The 24,533-nt window shown below is 44.8% G+C and overlaps 1 protein-coding gene across 7 annotated transcripts in view; it reads left to right on the plus strand.

Annotated features, from left to right (window-relative positions):
* The window catches only part of LOC137345065 (5'-AMP-activated protein kinase subunit gamma-2-like), a 514,189-nt gene that overhangs the window by 151,313 nt on the left and 338,343 nt on the right, over window positions 1-24,533 (plus strand). Inside the window, exon 1 of one of the 7 annotated variants that reach the window (XM_068008548.1) lies at window positions 16,954-17,022. The exons of the other annotated variants lie outside the window; for them this stretch is intronic. The gene's annotated coding sequence lies outside the window, so the exon portion shown is untranslated. Of the gene's footprint in view, window positions 1-16,953; window positions 17,023-24,533 lie in introns of those variants that run through there. 7 annotated transcript variants of the gene reach the window in all.

Consider the following 24,533-nt stretch of genomic DNA (forward strand, 5'->3'; position numbering starts at 1 on the left):
AATTAATAGCGCACGTACCCTTTTAACAACGTGATAATTGTTATTGACTGCAAACAACCTCTCGGGCCCAGAAAGTGAACAATTAAAACAGTGGAGTCTCATTCCTTCAGGTAGTGAATTGATGTTGGAGACTTAAAAATGGTCAAAATTTAAAACAAATTTCTTACTTTCACTTTCTGTCTCTTTTTGCTCTCTCTCTTAAGCCAATCTTTCTTTCCCTCTCTCTCTCTTTCTGTACCTGATTTGACATTGAATTCACCTACTCTAATTCACCCTCCTTCTCAGTCCTTCCTCTGTTTATTTCTCAATCCTGAATCTATTGGTTAAGGAGATACACTGTTGGTCCCGACCTTTAACAAGGTCCCAGATGGCCCGTTGCTCTCGCTACGCCGTTGCCACCTCGCACTTCCAGCAACTTAAAGGACAAAAACATTTTGAGCTGAAGGGTTACGTGAAAAAGCCTAACCAACCAGGCACACTCCCAACACATTCTGGCCTGTTACTTTTGGGAGGAAGCAGCCAGCTTGTTCCCTGTCAATTGCTTGAATCTACAAGTTAATAGCATCAGCAGTTCTCTCGTATTTGAGATGTTAATGCAGGCAAGGCTGCAGCCTCGTATCGGTGCCAAGTTATCTGTTTTGAGGACAGACAAGCTGTTTGTTTCTGACACCCGACTCCCATATCAATTGAAACCCTTCAAGTACTGGAAGTCTGCAGGTCACACTGTATCTGCCTGAAAGATCAAATTGATTAACAAACTGATTAATAAAATTGCTTGATCAATGAAGTGTTTACATGCCTCAAGTGAAAGGGCTATTTTGACCTGGACTGTAAAGCTTGTTAAGAACAATATAAGGGTTGTTGGATTTTCTTGTTCTGGTGCAATGCTGCTTTAACCATTCTCTTTCTATGCCTTGGCTGTGGACTGCACTCTGTGGAGTGAAGAAGCATCTACAACACATTCATCAATAATAGATTCTGAAAAGAAGTCTGAGATTTCAGACATTATTTTTTGGAATAGCTTAAAGTCTTGCTTTAAGTCATACATTGTATTCCTGATCATCCACTGTATTCCTTTTGCTTCTGTGTAATTATAAATCTTGTAAATTGATTCGACCACTAGTTTTAGCCTGAATGATATGATTTACCTACTGTTTCTAGTTTTTGGAGTGGACAGCAATGCAGGCTGTATGAAATATTGCAGTGAAAGGGTAATCTTGTGGCAGGCCACTCCCATTCAGCACAGTCAAGGGTATAAGTTTCAGATCATAAGGGATATGAGTCTGTCTGTGGAAGCTACACTCACTATAAATATTAATAAAAGGAGTTGGGAGAAAGCCTGGATTGTAACTTTTTAAAATTGCTTCTCGGGTTATGGGCACTGCTAGCAAAGCCATCATTTATTGCCCATCCCTGGTTGCCTTTGAGAAGGTGGTGGTTGGCCTTCTTCTTGAACTGCTGCAGGCCATGTGATGAAGGCACTCCCACAGTGCTGTTGGGTAGGGAGTTCTAGGATTTCGACCCAGCGACCATAAAGGAATGGTGGAAATATACGTCCAAGTCGGGATGGTGTGTGACTTGGAGGGGAACATGGAGGCGACAGTGTATGCAGTGTTCCTGCCGTCCTTGTCCTTCTTGGTAGTGGAGGTCACGGGTTTGGGAGGTGCTATCTAAGAAGCCTTGGCGAGTTGCTGCATTGCATCCTGTAGACAGTACACGTTGAAGCCGCGGTACGCCAGTGATGGAGGGAATGGATGTTCAAGGTGGCGGTTGGGCTACTGATCAAGCGGACTGCTGTCGAGCTTCTTGAATGTTGTTGCAGCTGCACCTATCCAGGCAAGTGGAAGTATTCCATTGCACTCCTGACTTGTGCCTTGTCGGTAGTTGGAAGGCTTTGGGGAGTACCCCAGCTACCCCCACACAAAGGCCTATATGTGACTCCAGACCCACAGCAATGTGGTTGATTCTTAATTGCCCTCTGAAATGGCCGAGCAAGCCACTCAGTTGTAAAATCTCGCTACGAAAAGTCAGAATAAGAATAAAACCGGACGGACCACCCGGCATCGGACCACTAGGCACCGGACACGACAACGGCAAAAAAACACCAAGCCCAGTCGACCCTGCAAGGTCCTCCTTACTAACATCTGGGGACTTGTGCCAAAATTGGGAGAGCTGTCCCACAGACTAGTCAAGCAACAGCCTGACATAGCCATACTCACAGAATCATACCTTTCAGCCAATGTCCCAGACTCTTCCATCACCATCCCTGGGTATGTCCTGTCCCACCGGCAGGACAGACCCACCAGAGGTGGCGGTACAGTGATATACAGTCAGGAGGGAGTGGCCCTGGGAGTCCTCAACATTGACTCTGGACCCCATGAAATCTCATGGCATCAGGTCAAACATGGGCAAGGAAACCTCCTGCTGATTACCACCTACCGTCCTCCCTCAGCTGATGAATCAGTCCTCCTCCATGTTGAGCACCACTTGGAGGAAGCACTGAGGGTAGCAAGGGCACAAAATGTACTCTGGGTGGGGGACTTCAATGTTCATCACCAAGAGTGGCTCGGTAGCACCACTACTGACCGAGCTGGCCGAGTCCTGAAGGACATAGCTGCTAGACTGGGCCTGCGGCAGGTGGTGAGCGAACCAACACGAGGGAAAAACTTACTTGACCTCGTCCTCACCAATCTACCTGTCGCAGATGCATCTGTCCATGACAGTATTGGTAGGAGTGACCACCGCACAGTCCTTGTGGAGATGAAGTCCCGTCTTCGCACTGAGGACACCATCCAACGTGTTGTGTGGCACTACCACCGTGCTAAATGGGATAGATTCAGAACAGATCTAGCAGCACAAAACTGGGCATCCATGAGGCGCTGTGGGCCATCAGCAGCAGCAGAATTATATTCCAGCACAATCTGTAACCTCATGGCCCGGCATATTCCTCACTCTACCATTACCAACAAGCCAGGGGATCAACCCTGGTTCAATGAGGAGTGTAGAAGAGCATGCCAGGAGCAGCACCAGGCGTACCTAAAAATGAGGTACCAACCTGGTGAAGCTACAACTCAGGACTACATGCATGCTAAACAGCGGAAGCAACATGCAATAGACAGAGCTAAGCGATTCCACAACCAACGGATCAGATCAAAGCTCTGCAGTCCTGCCACATCCAGTCGTGAATGGTGGTGGACAATTAAACAACTAACGGGAGGAGGAGGCTCTGCAAACATCCCCATTCTCAATGATGGCGGAGTCCAGCACGTGAGTGCAAAAGACAAGGCTGAAGCGTTTGCAACCATCTTCAGCCAGAAGTGCCGAGTGGATGATCCATCTCAGCCTCCTCCCGATATCCCCACCATCACGGAAGCCAGTCTTCGGCCAATTCGATTCACTCCACGTGATATCAAGAAACGGCTGAGTGCACTGGATACAGCAAAGGCTATGGGCCCCGACAACATCCCAGCTGTAGTGCTGAAGACTTGTGCTCCAGAACTAGCTGCGCCTCTAGCCAAGCTGTTCCAGTACAGCTACAACACTGGCATCTACCCGACAATCTTAAGGATCAACAAGGTCATCTATGTGCGGAACCACAAGAAATGGGTGAGATCCTGAATGAATATTTCACATCAGTATTTACGGTTGAGAAAGGCATGGATGTTAGGGAACTTGGGGAAATAAATAGTGATGTCTTGAGGAGTGTACATATTACAGAGAGGGAGGTGCTGGAAGTCTTAACGCGCATCAAGGTAGATAAATCTCCGGGACCTGATGAAATGTATCCCAGGACGTTATGGGAGGTTAGGGAGGAAATTGCGGGTCCCCGAGCAGAGATATTTGAATCATCCACCGCTACAGGTGAGGTGCCTGAAGATTGGAGGGTAGCAAATGTTGTGCCTTTGTTTAAGAAGGGCGGCAGGGAAAAGCCTGGGAACTACAGACCGGTGAGCCTGACATCTGTAGTGGGTAAGTTGTTAGAGGGTATTCTGAGGGACAGGATCTACAGGCATTTGGAGAGGCAGGGACTAATTAGGAACAGTCAGCATGGTTTTGTGAGAGGAAAATCATGTCTCACGAATTTGATTGAGTTTTTTGAAGGGGTAACCAAGAAGATAGATGAGGGCTGTGCAGTAGACGTGGTCTACATGGACTTCAGCAAAGCATTTGACAAGGTACCGCATGGTAGGTTGTTACATAAGGTTAAATCTCATGGGATCCAAGGTGAGGTAGCCAATTGGATACAAAATTGGCTTGACGACAGAAGACAGAGGGTGGTTGTAGAGGGTTGTTTTTCAAACTGGATGCCTGTGTTCAGCGGTGTGCCTCAGGGATCGGTGCTGGGTCCGCTGTTATTTGTTATTTATATTAATGATTTGGATGAGAATTTAGGAGGCATGGTTAGTAAGTTTGCAGATGACACCAAGATTGGTGGCATTGTGGACAGTGAAGAAGGTTATCTGGGATTGCAACGGGATCTTGATCAATTGGGCCAGTGGGCCGATGAATGGCAGATGGAGTTTAATTTAGATAAATGTGAGGTGATGCATTTTGGTAGATCGAATCGGGCCAGGACCTACTCCGTTAATGGTAGGGCGTTGGGGAGAGTTATAGAACAAAGAGATCTAGGAGTACAGGTTCATAGCTCCTTGAAAGTGGAGTCACAGGTGGATAGGGTGGTGAAGAAGGCATTCGGCATGCTTGGTTTCATTGGTCAGAACATTGAATGCAGGAGTTGGGATGTCTTGTTGAAATTGTACAGGGCATTGGTGAGGCCACACTTGGAGTACTGTGTACAGTTCTGGTCACCCTATTATAGAAAGGATATTATTAAACTAGAAAGAGTGCAGAAAAGATTTACTAGGATGCTACCGGGACTTGATGGTTTGACTTACAGGGAGAGGTTAGACAGACTGGGACTTTTTTCCCTGGAGAGTAGGAGGTTAAGGGGTGATCTTATAGAAGTCTATAAAATAATGAGGGGCATAGATAAGGTCGATAGTCAAAATCTTTTCCCAAAGGTAGGGGAGTCTATAACGAGGGGGCATAGATTTAAGGTGAGAGGGGAGAGATACAAAAGGGTCCAGAGGGGCAATTTTTTCACTCAAAGGGTGGTGAGTGTCTGGAACAAGCTACCAGAGGCAGTAGTAGAGGCGGGTACAATTTTGTCTTTTAAAAAGCATTTGGACAGTTACATGGGTAAGATGGGTATAGAGGGATATGGGCCAAGTGCAGGCAATTGGGACTAGCTTAGTGGTATAAACTGGGCGACATGGACATGTTGGGCCGAAGGGCCTGTTTCCATGTTGTAACTTCTATGATTCTATGATTCTATAATGTGGAAAATTGCCCAGGTATGTCCTGTCCACAAAAAGCAGGACAAATCCAATCCGGCCAATTACCGCCCCATCAGTCTACTCTCAATCATCAGCAAAGTGATGGAAGGTGTTGTCGACAGTGCTATCAGGCGGCACTTACTCACCAATAACCTGCTCACCGATGCTCAGTTTGGGTTCCGCCAGGACCACTCGGCTCCAGACCTCATTACAGCCTTGGTCCAAACATGGACAAAAGAGCTGAATTCCAGAGGTGAGGTGAGAGTGACTGCCCTTGACATCAAGGCAGCATTTGACCGAGTGTGGCACCAAGGAGCCCTAGTAAAATTGAAGTCCATGGGAATCAGGGGGAAAACTCTCCAGTGGCTGGAGTCATACCTAGCACAAAGGAAGATGGTAGTGGTTGTTGGAGGCCAATCATCTCAGCCCCAGGGCATTGCTGCAGGAGTTCCTCAGGGCAGTGTCCTAGGCCCAACCATCTTCAGCTGCTTCATCAATGACCTTCCCTCCATCATAAGGTCAGAAATGGGGATGTTCGCTGATGACTGCACAGTGTTCAGTTCCATTCGCAACCCCTCAGATAATGAAGCAGTCCGAGCCCACATGCAGCAAGACCTGGACAACATCCAGGCTTGGGCTCATAAGTGGCAAGTAACATTCGCGCCAGATAAGTGCCAGGCAATGACCATCTCCAACAAGAGAGAGTCTAACCACCTCCCTTTGACATTCAATGGCATTACCATCGCCGAATCCCCCACCATCAACATCCTGGGGGTCACCATTGATCAGAAACTTAACTGGACCAGCCATATAAATACTGTGGCTACGAGAGCAGGTCAGAGGCTGGGTATTCTGCGGCGAGTGACTCACCTCCTGACTCCCCAAAGCCTTTCCACCATCTACAAGGCACAAGTCAGGAGTGTGATGGAATACTCTCCACTTGCCTGGATGAGTGCAGCTCCAACAACACTCAAGAAGCTCGACACCATCCAAGATAAAGCAGCCCGCTTGATTGGCACCCCATCCACCACCCTAAACATTCACTCCCTTCACCACCGGCGCACTGTGGCTGCAGTGTGCACCATCCACAGGATGCACTGCAGCAACTCACCAAGGCTTCTTCGACAGCACCTCCCAAACCTGCGACCTCTACCACCTAGAAGGACAAGAGCAGCAGGCGCATGGGAACAACACCACCTGCACGTTCCCCTCCAAGTCACACACCATCCCGACTTGGAAATATATCGCCGTTCCTTCATCGTCGCTGGGTCAAAATCCTGGAACTCCCTTCCTAACAGCACTGTGGGAGAACCGTCACCACACGGACTGCAGCGGTTCAAGAAGGCGGCTCACCACCACCTTCTCGAGGGCAATTAGGGATGGGCAATAAATGCTGGCCTCGTCAGCGATGCCCACATCCCATGAACGAATAAAAAAAAATAAAAAATAAAAATTCTTTGCAGAGTGCAACTAATAGCAATCCAGTTTTACTTTGTATATACTAGGTCTATCTCAAATTTCAGTTGAAAATATTGAAATTTTTATGGTTTGAAGCAAGACAAAACTCAGCTACTAACATTACCACTAAGAGTAGGAGAGGGCAAATCAAGAAGTAAATGTTAAGTCACCCAAATTTAGGTTTTAAAGCCTGTTGGTTTTAGGAGAAGAATAATGAGGGATGTGAGGAGTTCCACAGTTTTGAGATCCCATGAGGATTGAGTTAAGAATAGGAAAGTGGAATGAGTCTGGATCTATAATATCTACTTTGTGCCACCTGCAGTGCCTTACGTCACGTTGTCATAAATGGAGGGTTGTTTGCTTCATATGCTTCTCTTCTACAAAAAGTAAAGATATTCAACAATGTACAGTAGGTAATTGTGTGTTATTGTGCCAGAGCAGATTGTGAAAATCCTTTATCGGCAGCACTGTAACCTGAGAAGTCTCTCGGATTGCAGTGCAGGTTTTAGTGTTGATTGACATCCATGATAGGCTGTACTTATCTGATGGGTATTTTAATTTTTGACGTTGCCTTTTTTTTGAAGTTGGTTATGGAAATCACAATATTCTGAAGTCCGATTTTGTCTTCAAAAGTAAAAGAAAATTAGTACCAAGCTTAACCTCTGTTTGCTTGTAAAATGTCAAAAAGCTTTTTATTAATTTTGTGCCTGGATTTTGCCACTGCTGTAATTTTTATATAAAATGAATTAGCCATTAGTTTATTGGCTATTTATGCTGGTAAAACTTATAGATTCTTATTTACGTCATTCATAATTCGATTAAACAGAATGACAAATAATAAAGTTTGTTCCTTTAGCATTAATTTTGACAATATAATTTCCCCTCGAGATTAATCTTTGTAGGCTGTGGACAGGTTAATAATAGTTGTCTTCAGGTTTTTGTGCTTGAATATTTGAGTGCTTAATTAGAGTGGTTGGACTCACTGCCATTTCAGAAATGTTGTGCAATTTGAATAAGAGTTTTAAAACGCCTAGTCTTGGTGAGGCTGTTAGGTGACTCATTGTTTTCTGGTTTCTGTAGCGTGCTTGGATATTAAGTGAACCTAATTGTGAACTCATCCATTTCATCCTCATTTATTTGGAACTAATAGCAGAATACAGTAAATCAGTGTATTGAAGAAAATCAGACCTTAGTTGCTGTGAACACAAACTTGTTGCTCTTTGTCAGTTCAGTGTAGTTTCTTTTCCTGGCTCTTCAGCTTTGCAAAATTATCTTTGATGACTTCTGTGTTAGGGTCAGGCTTGTGTGGGAATCAGTTGGCTGATTCTAACAAAACACTGCACTTCAAAGATAATTTGCTATGTAAAGTGCTTAGAGATGTTTCAGTATGAAAGATGCTATATTACTGGAATTGATTTTACACAAATAATTTGTGTGATGTAGCTGTCCTCCACTCACTGCATTTTGCTGGAGAAATAATCCTGCTTTTATCTGAAGACTTTGCTGTAGTTTCGGTCATGAGTCCTGTTTGCTGTTGTTCGTAGAGTCATTGTTAAATAGACTCCGATTGCTGAGTAAATAGACTGTTTCCTGCAGAGTGCTGTTTAAATAGACTCTGCTAAGTTAATAGACTTTGTTTACCGTAAGATAGACTGTTTGCTGTAAGTCCAACCCTGCCTCCAACTCATCGACCGACCGACTGACTGACTGACTGACACAGTGGTGTCAGTACTCACTTTATTCTTCTTAAGGTTAAAAACTCTGACATTGACGTGCATTAGAGTGGTGCTACTGTGTTACCTTTCCTGGTCGAGTCACAACTTAGAAATGGACCTGTTTCTAATTTAAATGGAGCAAAATGATTTAAATAAAACGGTGACCTGGTGGTCTTGCCACTTACTGGTATAAGACTTGAAGGGTCTATAAGTTCCTGGATTTGTGTAATTACCTTTCTTGAAAATAGAATTTCAGAGATTCTACAACACAGACACAGGCCATTCGGCCCAATTGGTCTATGCCAATGTTTATACTCCTCACGAGCCTCCTCCCACTCTAATTAGCTCTTCCCATTCTGCCTTCATATTTCTCTAGTCCCCTCCCCCTCATGTATGCATCTCCTTAGATTGTCAATGCTATCTGCTTCAACCACTCTATGTGGCAGCAAGTTTCACATTCTCACCATTCTCTGTCAAGAATTCCTCCTAGATTCTTTAATTATAGGAACATAGGAACAGGATTAGGCCATTCAGCCCCTCGTGCCTGCTCCACCATTTGATAAGATCATGGTTGATCTGTGATCTAACTCCATATACCCGCCTTTGGCCCATATCCCCTAATACCTTCTATCTTCCTTTCAACCTGGTAGGACCTCTGCTGTCTTCATTGCCTCCCTCGCAGGTGACCAGCATTTTCTACTCCCACTTATCATCCTTGACTATATAATTTCCATTCCTGGGGATTTATCGGTTTTGAGTCCTTTAAGCCTTTCTAAGACATCTGTGCAAGTGATATCAAATCCTTAAGCTTGTAGAAGCTCCTATGAGGGGTTGCTTCTCGAGTGACTCCTATAGCATTTAAATAAATTATTATTTTTGGCTTCTACAGCTATGCTTACCTCTAGTTCCCTTTTGCCCTTCTAATTGCCTTTTAAAATTTTTTGGATGATCCTGTATTCTTCCTATAGTGTCTGTAAAATTTTTCTTACATATTTCCTTTTATATTGTCAAATTAATATATTTAGGGTCACATTTCTTCAATCTATATTTATTAGTCCCTGGCATGTACTTATCCTGCATCCTCATTCTTATGTCCTTCAAGGTTTAACCTTGAATGAGTTTTTTTTTTAAGTGCTGTTCTCTCCTCCCAGTCAATTTGTTTAAACTTTTCCCTCATTGCCTTGAAGTTAGCCCCTTTTAAAGTTGTATACCTGAGTATTGGTTTATCCCAGATCATGTCAAATTTCATTCTCTTATGGTCTCTGTCACCAGGATATCATTGCTTCCATTCCCAGATGATATCCGGGTCACATGCAATTACTGGTTTGAGATGCAAGTTACCTCTCATAGCATCTTGAACGCATTGGGTCAGAAAGCAGTCACACATTACATTCATTAATGCAGATTCCAGTCTGCTTGGGCAGAGTCCCCTATTAAAATGGCCTTTCTGTTTGCACAAAAGTCTTTATCTCTTTTGTTTTGACCCGGTTGGCTGTTGCAAATCACTAGAACTACCTTTGCTCCTTTTGGATGACATGCTCCGAACTAGATTCTTGTTCCGAACCTTATCCTGCACCAGTGTATCTACTTCCTTTATTTCCCTTTTGTCCTTGGCATATTCAATTACTTCACCTCCTAGTCTGTCCATTCAGTGAGATCATGGCTGATCTGTATCTTAACTCCATCCACCCGCCTTGGCTCCATATCCCTTAATACCCTTAGCTAGCAAAAATCTATCAATCTCAGATTTAAAATTATTAATTGAGCTAGCATCTACTGCTTTTTGTGGGAGAGAGTTCCAAACTTCTACCACCCTTTGCGTGAAGAAGTGTTTCCTAACTTCTCTCCTGAATGACCTGAGTCTGATTTTAAGGTGATGTCCCCTTGTCCTAGAATCCCCCACCAGTGGAAAAAGTTTCTCTGTATCTACCCTATCAATTCCTTTCAAAATCCTAAAAACCTCAATCAACCCTTAACCTTCTATATTTCAGGGAATACAAGCCTATTTTATGTAATCCCTCCTCATAATCTTTTTTTTATTCATTCATGGAATGTGGGCATCGCTGGCAAGGCCAGCATGTATAACCCACCCCTAATTGCCCTTGAGAAGGTGATGGTGAACCGCCGCCTTGAACCGCTGCAGTCCGTGAAGGTTCTCCCACAGTGCTGTTAGGAAGGGAGTTCCAGGATTTTAACCCAGTGACGATGAAGGAATGGCGATATATTTCCAAGTCGGGATGGTGTGTGACATGAAGGGGAACGTGCAGGTGGTGGTGTTCCCATGTGCCTGCTGCCCTTGTCCTTCCAGGTGGTAGAGGTTGCGGGTTTGGGAGGTGCTTTCGAAGAAGCCTTGGCGAGTTGCTGCAGTGCATCCTGTGGATGGTACACACTGCAGCCACGGTGCGCCGGTGGTGAAGGGAGTGAATGTTTAGGGTGGTGGATGGGGTGCCAATCATGCGGGCTGCTTTGTCCTGGATGGTGTCGAGCTTCTTGAGTGTTGTTGGAGCTGCACTCATCCAGGCAAGTGAAGAATATTCCATCACACTCCTGACTTGTGCCTTGTAGATGGTGGAAAGACTAACCCTTGGAGCCCTGGTAACATTCTGGAGAATCTGTACTGCACCCCTTCCAAGGCCTTTATATCCTCTCTAAAGTGAGGTACCCAGAACTGTACACAGTACTCCAGATGTGATCTAACCAGGGCAGTGAATAGCTGTAGCAAAGCTTCCTCCCCTTTATATTCTAGCCCTCTAGTTATAAAGGCTAACATTCCATTAGACTTTTTGATTTTTTTTCCATACCTGACCACTACATTTTAGTGATCTGTGCATGTGGTCCCATAAATTTCTTTGGACCTGCACTGTTCCTAGCTTTTCACTGTTTATAAAATACTCGGATCTGTCCTTTTTTGGTCCAAAATGGATGACATCACACTTCCCTGCATTGAAATCTATCTACTACAGTTTTGCCCACTCACTTAACCTATCAATGTCTCTTTTCATGCTCCTGTCTACACTACTTACTGTAATCTTTGTATCATCAGCAAACTTGGAAATATGGCTCTCTATTGTGTTATCTAAGTTATTAATAAATATAGTGAATAGTTGAGGCCCGAGCACAGACCCTTGTGGGACACCACTAGTCACTTCCTTCCATTTCGAGTACATACCCATTATCCCGACTCTCCGCCTTCTACCGCCTAACCAGTCTCCTAACCAGGTCAATAATTTGCCTTCAATTCCATGAGCTTTAATTTTAGCTATCAGTCTTTTATGTGGAACCGTATCAAATGCCTTATGGAAGTCCATATAAACTACATTCCCCTGTCTACTACTTTAGTTACTTCCTCAAAAAATTCAGTTAGTTTCGTTAGACATTACCTACCCTTTACAAACTATTTTGGCTCTCTCCAGTCAGCTCAAATTTCTTCAAGTGCTCAGTCACTCCTTCCTTAATTATAGATTCCAATGACTTCCCCACAACAGATGTTAGACTAACAGGTCTATAATTTCCTGGTTTCACTCTCTCACCTTTCTTAAATAATGGAGTTACATCTGCAATTTTCCAATCCAAGGGACAATTCCTGAATCTAGAGAACTTTGTAAAATGATGGCAAGTGGACTGCAGTGGTCATTTCCAGTCCTGTGTTCTACGTAAACCTAACCTTCACGGCATTCTTTTTATTTGATCTTTTTGCTATTAATTAACTTTTATCCTTTCCCTGCTAGTTTAAATTCTTCCACCCTACTCTATTAGTCTACGCTGCAAGTTCATTGGTACTAATCCAATTTGGGTGAAACCTGTCCTGTGTGAATAGTTTCCCCTGCCCAATCTAGACCACTACCTTCTACACCATCTCTCTCAACACTTATTGACATATCTAATCTTGGACTGCAAGCTCTATGTGACACGTGGCAAAAGATGTAATCCTGAGATTACAGTCTCAAAGATAGGCAATTCAAGGTAAGATTAAATTCTTTGAACTTCCCCAGCAACACATCATTCCACTTTTTCCCATGTAATGGGTTTCTTTGGGAACTGTGACTTCTGACAGTCTTCCCTCCCTTTCCAGAAGTTTCTTCCCCCCCCCCCCCCCACCCCACGTGCTCCATTATGTCCCCAACCTTGAAGCCAAGAAGATAAATATATCATTTAGGAACACCAGTTGCGGCTGGAAATTGAGCTGCCAATCCTCCCAATTCAGGAATCCTGCACTGCTAACAACCACCAGTTCTTTTCGATAGTGTATCTGTTTTTCCCTTAGATAATCACATGCTTCTTGGTACCGTGGTGTTGCTCATGAATACCCTCCCCTGTGTCTCCATTCTTGCTTTCATCATGGATGTCAAGGACGGTATGCAAGTACAGACGCACAAGGTTTTCCCCTAGTGCTTATCTTGTTTCCACCTGTGGCTCGGTATCTACGTCCTTCCTTCTGCTTCATTCTGCCTCTCTATCTGTGTGGTCGCCATCTTCTGGAATGAACCTCTCGGATGTCTTTCCTTCACGCATACTTTGCCAAGTGTAGCCAGCTTGTCCTCTACTCATGCAGCACAACCTTCTGACACTTGATGCATGTGTATTGCTCCTCTCTACTAAACCCATCCAGTACCTCCTGTACATATCACAAGTGTAGCTCCTGATCCTACTACTCACAAGTACTAGCTCTAATACTCATGTTCTTGCTTGTCGTACATTCAGGCCCACACTCTCTTGGCACTGAACTCCCTTTTTTTTACCGTCACTCAGCTCAAACTTGCTCTGTCACCTTTTCACCTCTGTCAGTATAAACCTCTCACAATCCCATCAAACTTATTTTACAGTTACTGTCAACTTCACGCTCTTAATGGCCTGTCACTCCAGCTCACTAACAACGCAACATTAAGTATTTTATATCTTAGTGTATTAGTTTAACACACCCTTTCAAATGTCCCTATTTCAATATTATGCTTGATCTAATTTTTAAAAATCTATTCTTATCTTAAATATCTCTTTTGTGGAGAGACTGGAGAAGCTGAAATTGTTCTCCTTAGAACAGAGAAGGTTAAGGGGAGATTTGATGAAGGTGTTCAAAATCATGAAGGGTTTTGATAAAGTAAGGAGAAACTGCTTCCGCTGGCAGAAGGGCCGGTAACCAGAGGATACAGATTTAAGGTAATTGGTAAAAGAGCCAGAGGGGAGATGAGGAGAATTTTTTTTACGCAGCGAGTTGTTATGATCTGGAATGCGCTGCCTGAAAGGGTGGTGGAAGCTGATTCAATAGTAACTTTCAAAAGGGAATTGGGTAAATACTTGAAGGGGAGAAAATTGCTGGGCTATGGGGAGAGAGCAGGGGAGTGGGATTAATTGGACAGCTCTTTCAAGCACGATGGGCCAAATGGCCTCCTTCTGTGCTGTAAGATTCTGTGATTCTATATCGCTCCCTTTTTTCACAAGAAAGCAAGTTTTTTTTTTGCATAGGAACAGGAGTAGGCCATTCAGCCCCTCGAGTTTGTTCCGCCATTCAATTAGATCATGGCTGAACTGCATCACAGTCATTTCTGTTTATGCTGCAACAGAAACCTGTGATTTATAGCGTAGCTCCCTCGCCTGCATCATTCAAATCTGCTTACTTGGCGGGATATAAATCGTTTCCCACGAGTCACCTTTAGTGGTTCATTTATTTTCTGCCACCTGATAACTGATGTCAAACCTTTCAAATTCTGCCGAGTGATCTTTTGCTAAGAGGTTTACATTCCAGAGTAGGTACCTGCAGTTTTGTTTACGTTGCTCCCTGTTCATCGTTACCTGTTCTCACCCAGCAGCTCATGTTAAAAGGGGAGGAGGGTACCATTACTTCAGCAATGCGTATGGAGTTATTATGCGCAAGGTTTTAATAATGGGCCTGTAGCTGCAGAAACAAAGGTGCTGTTCGGTGACAGAGCCTCAAAACTATAATGGCTTTAAAAAAAAGAATTTGTGCAGGATTTTAAAAGTTCGTTGCTGAATGAACTGTATGCTGCTTTCAAACTCCGTTGGGTCAAAAATGGGGCCATATTAGATCCCCAGCTTCGTGTTTTGTTTTGTTCTCCATGTTTATGTATCCAAGATGACAACCCATTGAAAGACAATTAACAAGGATGATTCCAGAACTGAGAGGTTATACCTATCAGGAAAGATTGAACAGGCTGGGGCTGACTTGATAGAGGTCTTTAAGATTATGAAAGGGTTTGATCGGGTAGACATAGAGATGTTTCCATTTGTGGGGGGAGACCAGAACTAGGGGCCATAAATATAAGATAGTCACCAATAAATCCAATAGGGAATTCAGGAGAATCCTCTTTACCCAGAGAGTGGTTAGAATGTGGAACTCACTACCACAAGGAGTAGTTGAGACGACTAGCATAGATGCATTAAAGGAGAAGCTAAATAAACACAAGAGGCAGAAAGGAATAGAAGGATATGTTGATAGGGTTGGATGAAGAGGGGTTGGGAGGAGGCTCGTGTGCAACATAAACACCAGCATAGTGTAGTTGGGCCGAACGATGAAATGTTTTCCATTATCGAAAATTGCATTTTAAACACCTATTAATAGGTGACATTGTTGAAAGAAAGAGCGAGAATGTGTAGACAGAGTTCCCCTCCCTTTTGTCAACAAGCTTATCTGGTGAATTTCTGAGCCCTGCTGATCAGGGAAGTCCAAGGTTTGATCTCAGCTAATTTTTTTAAAATCTCAGCTCAGTAGAGTATTGCAGTTGGCCTTAGCACTCTGGCACGCGAGGGGAAATATTAGTTCCTGATCACTTGCTTATAACCAAAGACTTCTGCTGGAAGAGCACATATGGGTGTTGGGTGATGACATAGTCCGGCTTAGTTGTGATGTTCCCTGTAGTCAAATAGCCTAGCAAAATACACTATCAAAGCTCATTGGCCAAGGTACCAAAGGAGCCTTGTTGCCTGTGGAACCATCCCCCAGCAAGTAGCCAATGCCTTCAGGAGGGGGATGAGGATTGGGAATTTGTTGATAAAAGAAAAAAATGTGTGGTGCTAAGGAATTACATGGACAACTGCCACTTGTTCACAATCCTGTGAAAGGTTGACGGTGATTTTTCTTTTAATTGATTCTTGCAATGTGAATGTCCCTGGCAAAGCCGGTATTTTATGTCCATCACTATTTGCCCAGAGAAGATGGTGATATGCCTTCTTGAACCGCTGGTATTGGTTTGATACAGCTGACTGGCTTGCTGGGCCACATCAAAAGCATATGTGGGCCAGGACGGCAGGTTTCCTTCCCTAAAGGACTTTAATGAACCAGTTTGTTTTTTTTACGACAATCTGATAGCTTCATGATCACTTTTACTGATACCAGTTTTTTATTTCCAGATACTTTTAAAGTCTGAATACAAATTCTCAAACTGCTGTAGCGAGAGTTGAACTCACATTCTCTGTACTACTGGTCCAGTAACATAATCGCTACACTAGCATACCTTCGACACGCTTTTCAACATTGTAAATTGAAAGTCTATAAAATAATGAGGGGCATAGATAAGGTAGATAGTCAAAATCTTTTCCCAAAGGTAGGGGAGTCTATAACGAGGGGACATAGATTTAAGGTGAGAGGGGAGAGATACAAAAGGGTCCAGAGGGGCAATTTTTTCACTCAAAGGGTGGTGAGTGTCTGGAACGAGCTGCCAGAGGCAGTAGTGGAGGCGGGTACAATTTTGTCTTTTAAAAAGCATTTGGACAGTTACATGGGTAAGATGGATATAGAGGGATATGGGCCAAGTGCAGGCAATTGAGACTAGCTTAGTGGTATAAACTGGGCGACATGGACATGTTGGGCCGAAGGGCCTGTTTCCATGTTGTAAACTTCTATGATTCTATAACAGCCTGTGTTCTGTTGCATTTTTGGGACGTGTTTGAAAATAGAGCACTGGAGTTTAACCTTTTTTAATTGTAAATTTTTTTTCTCGAAATTACATATAACTGCATATTTTTTGAAGCCACTGTACCATTTCATTGCACAGTGGTTGAGGAAGAGCATACTGACTCATTGGGTTGGTTGGCATGGCTGGAAGCAATACATGTTTAACACTTGAGACTTTGACAGTGCAAAAATTGAGTTTTACTGCTGACCATTAGTTTACTGTCCAACTTCATATTCCATAACAGGAAGATGGGTCTCTAACAAGACAGGCATTAGACCAAGGTTATAATGAGGCCAGCTGACAGGAAGAAGGAAGTACTTTTAATAACAACATTTCTGTTCCTCAGAGATATCACGCTCTCGTATTTAGTCTTCTGTTGGTAAGAAATGCATAATTGACAGGTTTGCTCTCAGTGTGTCTGATAAGAAAAGCTGGGGCTGCTTAAGCGTCAGCAACTAGCTGAAGCTCTTAGTTTCTTAACTTCTTTTTGTTGAGGAACGCTATTGCAAGCACGGTTTTGCTGGAGGATCACTGTCTGGAAAACTTCAGTGTGTTGCTGCCTCAGAACGAAGAGCCAGAGAGTGACCAGGTCCTGATTTCAATCACGTAAGTATGGGCGGATCAAGGATCTCTCTACAGGAGTGAGGAAAAGTAATTCTAGGACTGAAGGTTACGGTAAAAATATAGACCCTGATAGAGTCCCGTCACTTGCTCTATGGATGGGCGGAAAGCCCTTACTCCTAATAACCTATTAAGAGTATTCTCTTGCTTTCTCTTGTCTGAGTGCAAGAAAAAGAGAGGGAACGGTGTGGAAACCCAGGCCTGTCAACATCCCACAACCAAGTAGGCTTATTGGCATCATGAAAGGGCAAGTCTACTAAGGGACAAATGGGAAGCAAGCGGCAATGGTCACTCCCAGGCCATATCATCAATCATCATCGTCATCATTCAACACCAACCGTCCATTATCCATCATCCGTCATTCATCTTGCATTTATACAACAACAGCAACTTAGTTTTATAGAGCACCTTTAACATAGTAAAATGTCCCAAGGTGCTTCACCGAGCCACATAAGAAGATATTAGGACAGGTGACCAGCTTGGTCAAAGAGGTAGGTTTAAAGGAGGTAGAGACGCAGAGAGGTTTAGGGAGGGAATTCCAGAACTTAGGGCCTAGCAGCTGAAGGCACGGCTACCAATGGCAGAGCAATTAAAATCGGGGATGTGCAAGAGGCAAGAATTAGAGTAGTGCAGAGATCTAGGAGGATTGTAGGGCTGGAGGAGGTTACAGAGATAGGGAGGGGCGAGGCCATGGAGGGATTTGAAAACAAGGGTGAGAATTTTAAAATCGAAGCGTTCCCGGACTGGGAGCCAGAGGTGATGGGTGAATGGGACTTGGTGCGAGTTAGGATGTGGGCAGCAGAGTTTTGGATGAGCTCAAGTTTATGGAGGTTGGAAAATGGGAGGCCGGCCAGGAGAGCATTGGAATAGTCCAGTGTGGGGGTAAAACAGGCACGGATGAGGGTTTCAGCAGCAGATGAGATGAGGCAGGAGCGGAGACGGACGATATTACGGAGGTGGAAGTAGGCGGTCTTGGTGATGGAGCGGATATGTGGTCGGAAGCTTATCACTGGGTCAGTTAGGACGGCAAGGTTGCGAACGGTCTGGTTCATCCTCCGACAGTGGCCAGGGAGTGGGATGGAGTCGGTGGCTCGGGAACAGAGTTTGTGGCGAGGACCGAAGACAATGGATTCAGTCTTCTCGATATTTAGTTGGAGGAAATTTTTGTTCATCCAGTATTGGATGTAGCATAAGCAGTGCGACAAATCAGAGACAGTGGCGGGGGTCAAGGGAGGTGGTGGTGAGGTAGAGCTGGGCGTCGTCAGCGTACACGTAGAACCTGACGTCGTGATTTAGAATGATGCCGCTGAGGGGCAGTATGTGGATGAGAAATAAGAGGGGACCAAGGATAGATCCTTGAGGGACACCAGAGGCAGTGGTGCGGAAGCGGGAAGCCATTGCAGGTGATTCTCTGGCTATGACTGGATAGATAAGAATAGAACCCGGCGAGTGCAGTCCCACCCAACTGGACGGTGGAGGAGGACAGGTGTGGTCAACAGGCCGAGAAGGTTGAGGAGGGATAGTTTACCACGGTCACAGTCACATAGGATGTCATTTGTGACTTTGATAAGGGCTGTTTCAGTACTGTGACAGGGGTAGAAACCTGATTGCAGAGATTCAAACATGGAGTTGCGGGAATGATGGGCACGGATTTGGGAGGTGACAACACCTTTGATCAGCAAGGGAGTCAAAGGATATGGGGAAAGGGCGGGAAAGTGCAGTTGAGGTAAAAATCAGATCAGCCATGATCTCATTAAATGGCGGAGCAGGCTCGAGGGGCCGAATGGCCGACTCCTGCTCCTATCTCTTATGGTCCAACACGTTCAAGGACTTTAGCGAGGAAAGGGAGGTTGGAGATGGGGTGGTAGTTTGCAAGGACAGAGGGGTCAAGGGGTGGGTGTTTTGAGGAGGGGCTGATGACGGTAGATTTAAGGGGGAGGGGGACAGGAGACCCGAGGAGAGCGAACCGTTAACAATATCAGCTAACATGGGGGCCAGGAAGGGAAGTTGGCTGGTCTGCAGATTGGTGGGAATAGGATTGAGGGAGTAGGAGGTGGGCCTCTTAAGAAAAACAATGGACACCAAGCAAAAGAAAGTTATTTGAAGCTGGCAGGACAAGTTGATAAAGCTGCTAAAAAGCATATGGGATTCTTGGCTCTATAAATAGAGGCATAGAGTTCAAAAACAAGGAAGTTGTGCCAAACCTTTATGGATCACTGGTTAGGCCTCAGCTGGAGTATTGTGTTCAATTCTGGGCACCACACTTTAGGAAGGATGTCAAGGCCTTGGAGAGGGTGCAGAAGAGATTTACCAGAATGGTACTAGGGGTAAGGGATTTCAATTACGTGGCAAGAGTGGAGAAGCTGGGATTGTTCTCCTGAGAGCAGAGAAGGTTAAGGGGAGATTTAACATTATGAAGGGTTTTGATAGAGTAAATACAGAGAAATTGTTTCCACTGGCAGAAGGGTTGGTAACCAGAGGACTCAGATTTAAGATAACTAGCAAAAAATCCAGGGGGGAAATGAGGAGAATTTTTTTTTACGCAGTGAGTTGTTACAATCTGGAATGCTCTGCCTGAAAGGGTGGTGGAAGCAGATTCAATAGTAACTTTCAAAAGGGAATTGTATAAATTTGCAGGGCTGTGGGGAAAGAGCAGGGGAGTGGATCTAATTGGCTAGCTCTTTCAAAGAGCCAGCACAGACACAATGGGGCTGAATGGCCTCCTTATGTGCTGTATGATTCTATAATTAGGAGAGGTGACCAAAAACTTGGTCAAGGTGGTGGTTTTGAAGAAGAGCCGTAAACTAGGAGAGGGAGATAGAGAGGCAGAAGGGTTTAGGGATGGAAATGCAGAGCGTGGGACTGAGGCAGATGAAGGCACGTCCGCTAACAATGGGGCAAAGGTGGGTTGCACAAGAGGCCAGAGTCAGAGGACCAGTGAGTTTGGGGAACGTGGGAGGTTGTTGCACTCCAGGAGGCTACAGAGATAGAAAGTGGTGAGTCCTTGGAGGGATTTAAACACAAGGGTGGGAAATTTATATTTGAGGCATTGAGGGACCTGGAGCCAGTGTAACTCAGTGAGGACAGGGGTGATGGATGAATGGGACTTAGTGTGAGATAGGATATGGGCAGCAGGGTTTTACGGAGGATGGGAGGCCAGCCAGGAAAACATTAGAATCGGCAAGAAATGCAAGGGGGGTTATGAGGATTCATTTTTTTTACACAGCGAGTTGTATGATCTGGAATGCAGCAACTGAAAAGATGGTGGAAGCAGATTGAATAGTAACTTTCAAAAGGGAATTGGATAAATACTTGAAAAGGAGAAATTTGCAGGGCTACGGGGGGAGTGGGACTAATTGGATAGCTCTTTCAAAGAGCCGGCACAGGCATGATGGGCCGAATGGCCTCCTTCTGTGCTGCATGATTCTCCGATCCTATAAGTCTGGAGTTGACGAAAGGGCGAGTGAGGGTTCCAGTGGAAGGATGGGCTGGTGTGGGGGCGGAGGCAGGCGATGTTACGGAGATGGAAGTCGGCAGTCTTTATGATGGAGAGAATATGTGGTCGGGAGCTCAGGCACAAATATCCACCGAGTGTCCATTTCATCTTCCACTAACATCGTCATGTGCATCATACAACAGGTGCATTGTATTTACTGCATGCAATCGTAGAAACCACCTGTTCGAAACCAATCAGAAAACGTATTGCGTAACATCATGAAGCTCGGCATTTACTGTAAATCAGTGAACTATAATGATCAGAATTCTTCCTCACGCCCCAGGACAAGGGCTATCATCGTGTGGAGACAAAATTCCTGAGGCTGTACGGGAAAGTCACCCACACTAAAGACGAGGAGCCACTATAGTATTTATAAATTCAGGCTCAGTGCATGAAGGCAGATTGGATCTGTCTGGTTTGCACTGCTGCCTGTCAGCAGAGCAACTCACTTTGTGCAATTACAGTCTTGGCATCAGATGATGATTGCACAAACCTATATTTTCTGTTCTAATGTCACAGGTGTAGCCTCAGATGCAGCCTCACAATTAGTGCTGGTATGAAGTCTATCCCAGAGATGAGGCTAAATCAGAGAGAAAGACTTGCATTTATATAGCGCCTTTCGCAACATCAGGACGTCCCAAAGTGCTTTACAGTCAATGAAGTACTTTTGAAGTGTAGTCACTGTTGTAATGTAGGAACCGTGGCAGGCAAGTTGCGCACAGCAGGATCCCACAGACAGCGGTGTGATAATGACCAGATTATCTGTTTTTAAGACAACCTGTTTATCGTGATGTTGGCTGTGGGATAAACGTTAGCCAGGATCCCGGGGAGAACTCCCCTGCTCTTATTTTATTCAAAAGATCTTTTAAATCCACCCGCGAGGTTTAACGTCTCATCCGAAAGACAGCACCTCCGACAGTGCAGCACTCCGACAGGCAGGATGTGACGAGTGGAGTCCCGCAGGGATCTGTCTTGGGGCCTCAATTATTCACAATATTTATTAACGACTTAGATGAAGGCATAGAAAGTCTCATATCTAAGTTTGCCGATGACACAAAGATTGGTGGCATTGTAAGCAGTGGAAATGAAAACATCAAATTACAAAGGGATATTGATAGATTAGGTGAATGGGCAAAACTGTGGCAAATGGAATTCAATGTAGGCAAATGTGAGGTCATCTACTTTGGATCAAAAAAGGATAGAACAGGGTACTTTCTAAATGGTAAAAAGTTTAAAAACAGTGGATGTCCAAAGGGACCTAGGGGTTCAGGTACATCGATCATTGAAGTGTCATGAACAGGTGCAGAAATTAATCAAGAAGGCAAATGGAATGCTGGCCTTTATATCTGGAGGACTGGAGTACAAGGGGGCAGAAGTTACGCTGCAGCTATACAAAACCCTGGTTAGACTGCACCTGGAGTACTGTGAGCAGTTCTGGGCACCGCACCTTCGGAAGGACATATTGGCCTTGGAGGGAGTGCAGCGTAGGTTTACTAGAATGATACCCGGACTTCAAGGGTTAAGTTACGAGGAGAGATTACACAAATTGGGGTTGTATTCTCTGGAGTTTCGAAGGTTAAGGGGTGATCTGATCGAAGTTTATAAGATATTAAGGGGAACGGATAGGGTGGATAGAGAGAAACTATTTCCGCTGGTTGGGGATTCTAGGAGTAGGGGGCACAGTCTCAAAATTAGAGCCAGACCTTTCAGGAGCGAGATTAGAAAACATTTCTACACACAAAGGGTTGTAGAAGTTTGGAACTCTCTTCCGCAAACGGCAATTGATACTAGCTCAATTGCTAAATTTAAATGTGAGATAGATAGCTTTTTGGCAACCAAAGGTATTAAGGGATATGGGCCAAAGGCAGGTATATGGAGTTAGATCACAGATCAGCCATGATCTTGTCAAATGGCGGAGTAGGTACGAGGGGCTGAATGGCCTACTCCTGTTCCTATGTATTGTAGGAAACGTGGCAGGCAAGTTGCGCACAGCAGGATCCCATAGACAGCAGTGTGATAATGACCAGATTATCTGTTTTTAAGACAACTTGTTTTTCGTGATGTTGGCTGTGGGATAAACGTTAGCCAGGATCCCAGGAAGAACTCCCCTGCCCTTATTCAAAAGATCTTTTACATCCACCCGAGAGGTTTAACGTCTCGTCCGAAAGACAGCACCTCTGACAATGCAGCACTCCCTCAGTACTGTATTGGAGCTTCAGCCTAGATTTTGTGCTCAAGTCTCTGGAGTGGGACTTGAATCCACAACCTTTTAACTCAGAGGTGAGAGCGCTTCCAACTGAGCCACAGCTGACACTACAGCATTCTTTAAATGGATTCAGTGCCCTGGTCTCAACCAACCTTCCTGGTAATCCTGTACTTGTGCCCTTCTGCTTTGACATATCTGAAAGCACTGCTCCAGGTTTACTTTTACTCTTTCCTGTTAAGTTGGGGGAGGGGTGATGTGGTAAGGCAGGGGAGTTCTGGAAGAGAATTCCAACAAGCAGGACCATGTTCAGTGTTTTACATGTCTCGATAAGATCCCCTCCGAGGCATTTCATTTTGAGATTCTAGATCCCCAGCTTATCTCCATCTCTCCATCCTCTGAATCCCACAACCTGAACTGCTGTCTGTTTTCTCTTCCCCCTCCCCCACCATTCCACCGTCATGGTCCTGCTCTCTGGAATTCTCTTCCTGACCTCCTGTGCATTGTTGCATCTTCTCCCACCTTCAAAAGTCTTCTCAAAATCAATCAATCTCTTTAACCATGCCTTTAGTCACCTCACCTAATCCTTTCCCTATTGTGGCTCAGTGTTTGATCCGTCTATTTGGAATGGTAAAGGTGCTATCTAAGTGTAAATTGTTTTTAAAAAAACAAAAGTTATAACTCCATATTTACAGCTGCTTATATTAAAGGAACAGTCCTTCCTTTGGGAAAAGCAAGACGTTCAGTTTTCTTTAAAAAAAGTAGCAATTTCACCTTTCTGAATAATTCAGTGGACATCATGAGTACTGGCGACACACGATCACACGGGTACTGGGCAGTGAGTGAGGAACGGACTTGCAATGGCTTTTCATATCATGGGGGTGATTTTAGGAGGCAAATGCGGGTGCATTGGGGGTGGGGGGGCTCAGAAAATCACAATTAAAGCCGGCGGAATGACAGTTAAAGAGCCAAATGTACCTGAGGTACTTAAGGCACTTTACCTGTGACAGATGAAGGGATTAGAAAGATTTTTAACTTACCTGGGCGGCTTGCCACCGCTTCTGATTCACGCCTGGTGAAACCGGATCAGGAAACAATAAACAAAATAAGTTAAAAAACATGCTATGAGGTGAAAACACTAAATGCACCTACCTTTGAAACCTGCTCCGATGTCCCCCTCTTCACCCTCCCAATCTCACCCTCCTGATCTTCCCCCGATAGCCCCCCCCCCCCCCCCCGATCTCACCCCAATCTCCCCCCTCGATTTCCCTCTGATCTCACCCACCCGATCTTCCCCTCTCCCCCCCGCCCCGGGGTCTTCCATTCCAGTGCCGGATGACGTCTGGCTCTCTCTTTTTCCCGCCCCTCTCGCTTTGCAGCTCCTGATGGCAGCCAACCTGTCAATCAGGCTAGCTGCCGGGCGCAAAACCCAGAGAGGACGTTAACCACCATCAATCAACATGTGATCGCGTCAGAAACGGTAAGTTTGGTTCATGTGGGTTTGCCATGCGCCCAATCGCCCCCCCCCTGCTGCTATCCCGCCTCCCCGCTGATATCGGGGCCCGTGAGTTTGCTGCTGTTCAAGTGGGAGAGTGAATACCCCCTCTCTCTCTTCATCAGAGGAACATGCCGTTGTGTGGGGAAGGGCCAGCGTAAGTGCCAATGTATTTAAACTGCGAGTCAGATTGCTGGGCTCACGAGAATGACCGCAGCTGTCCCGTTTTTTTTTAAAAAAGAGTTGAACGCCTTCATAAAATTAGTGGACAAAGAAATGTTTGTTGCATAAACTTACCCAGT

This window comes from Heptranchias perlo, chromosome 2 (assembly GCF_035084215.1).
Source record: "Heptranchias perlo isolate sHepPer1 chromosome 2, sHepPer1.hap1, whole genome shotgun sequence".
Classification (NCBI taxonomy): domain Eukaryota; kingdom Metazoa; phylum Chordata; class Chondrichthyes; order Hexanchiformes; family Hexanchidae; genus Heptranchias; species Heptranchias perlo.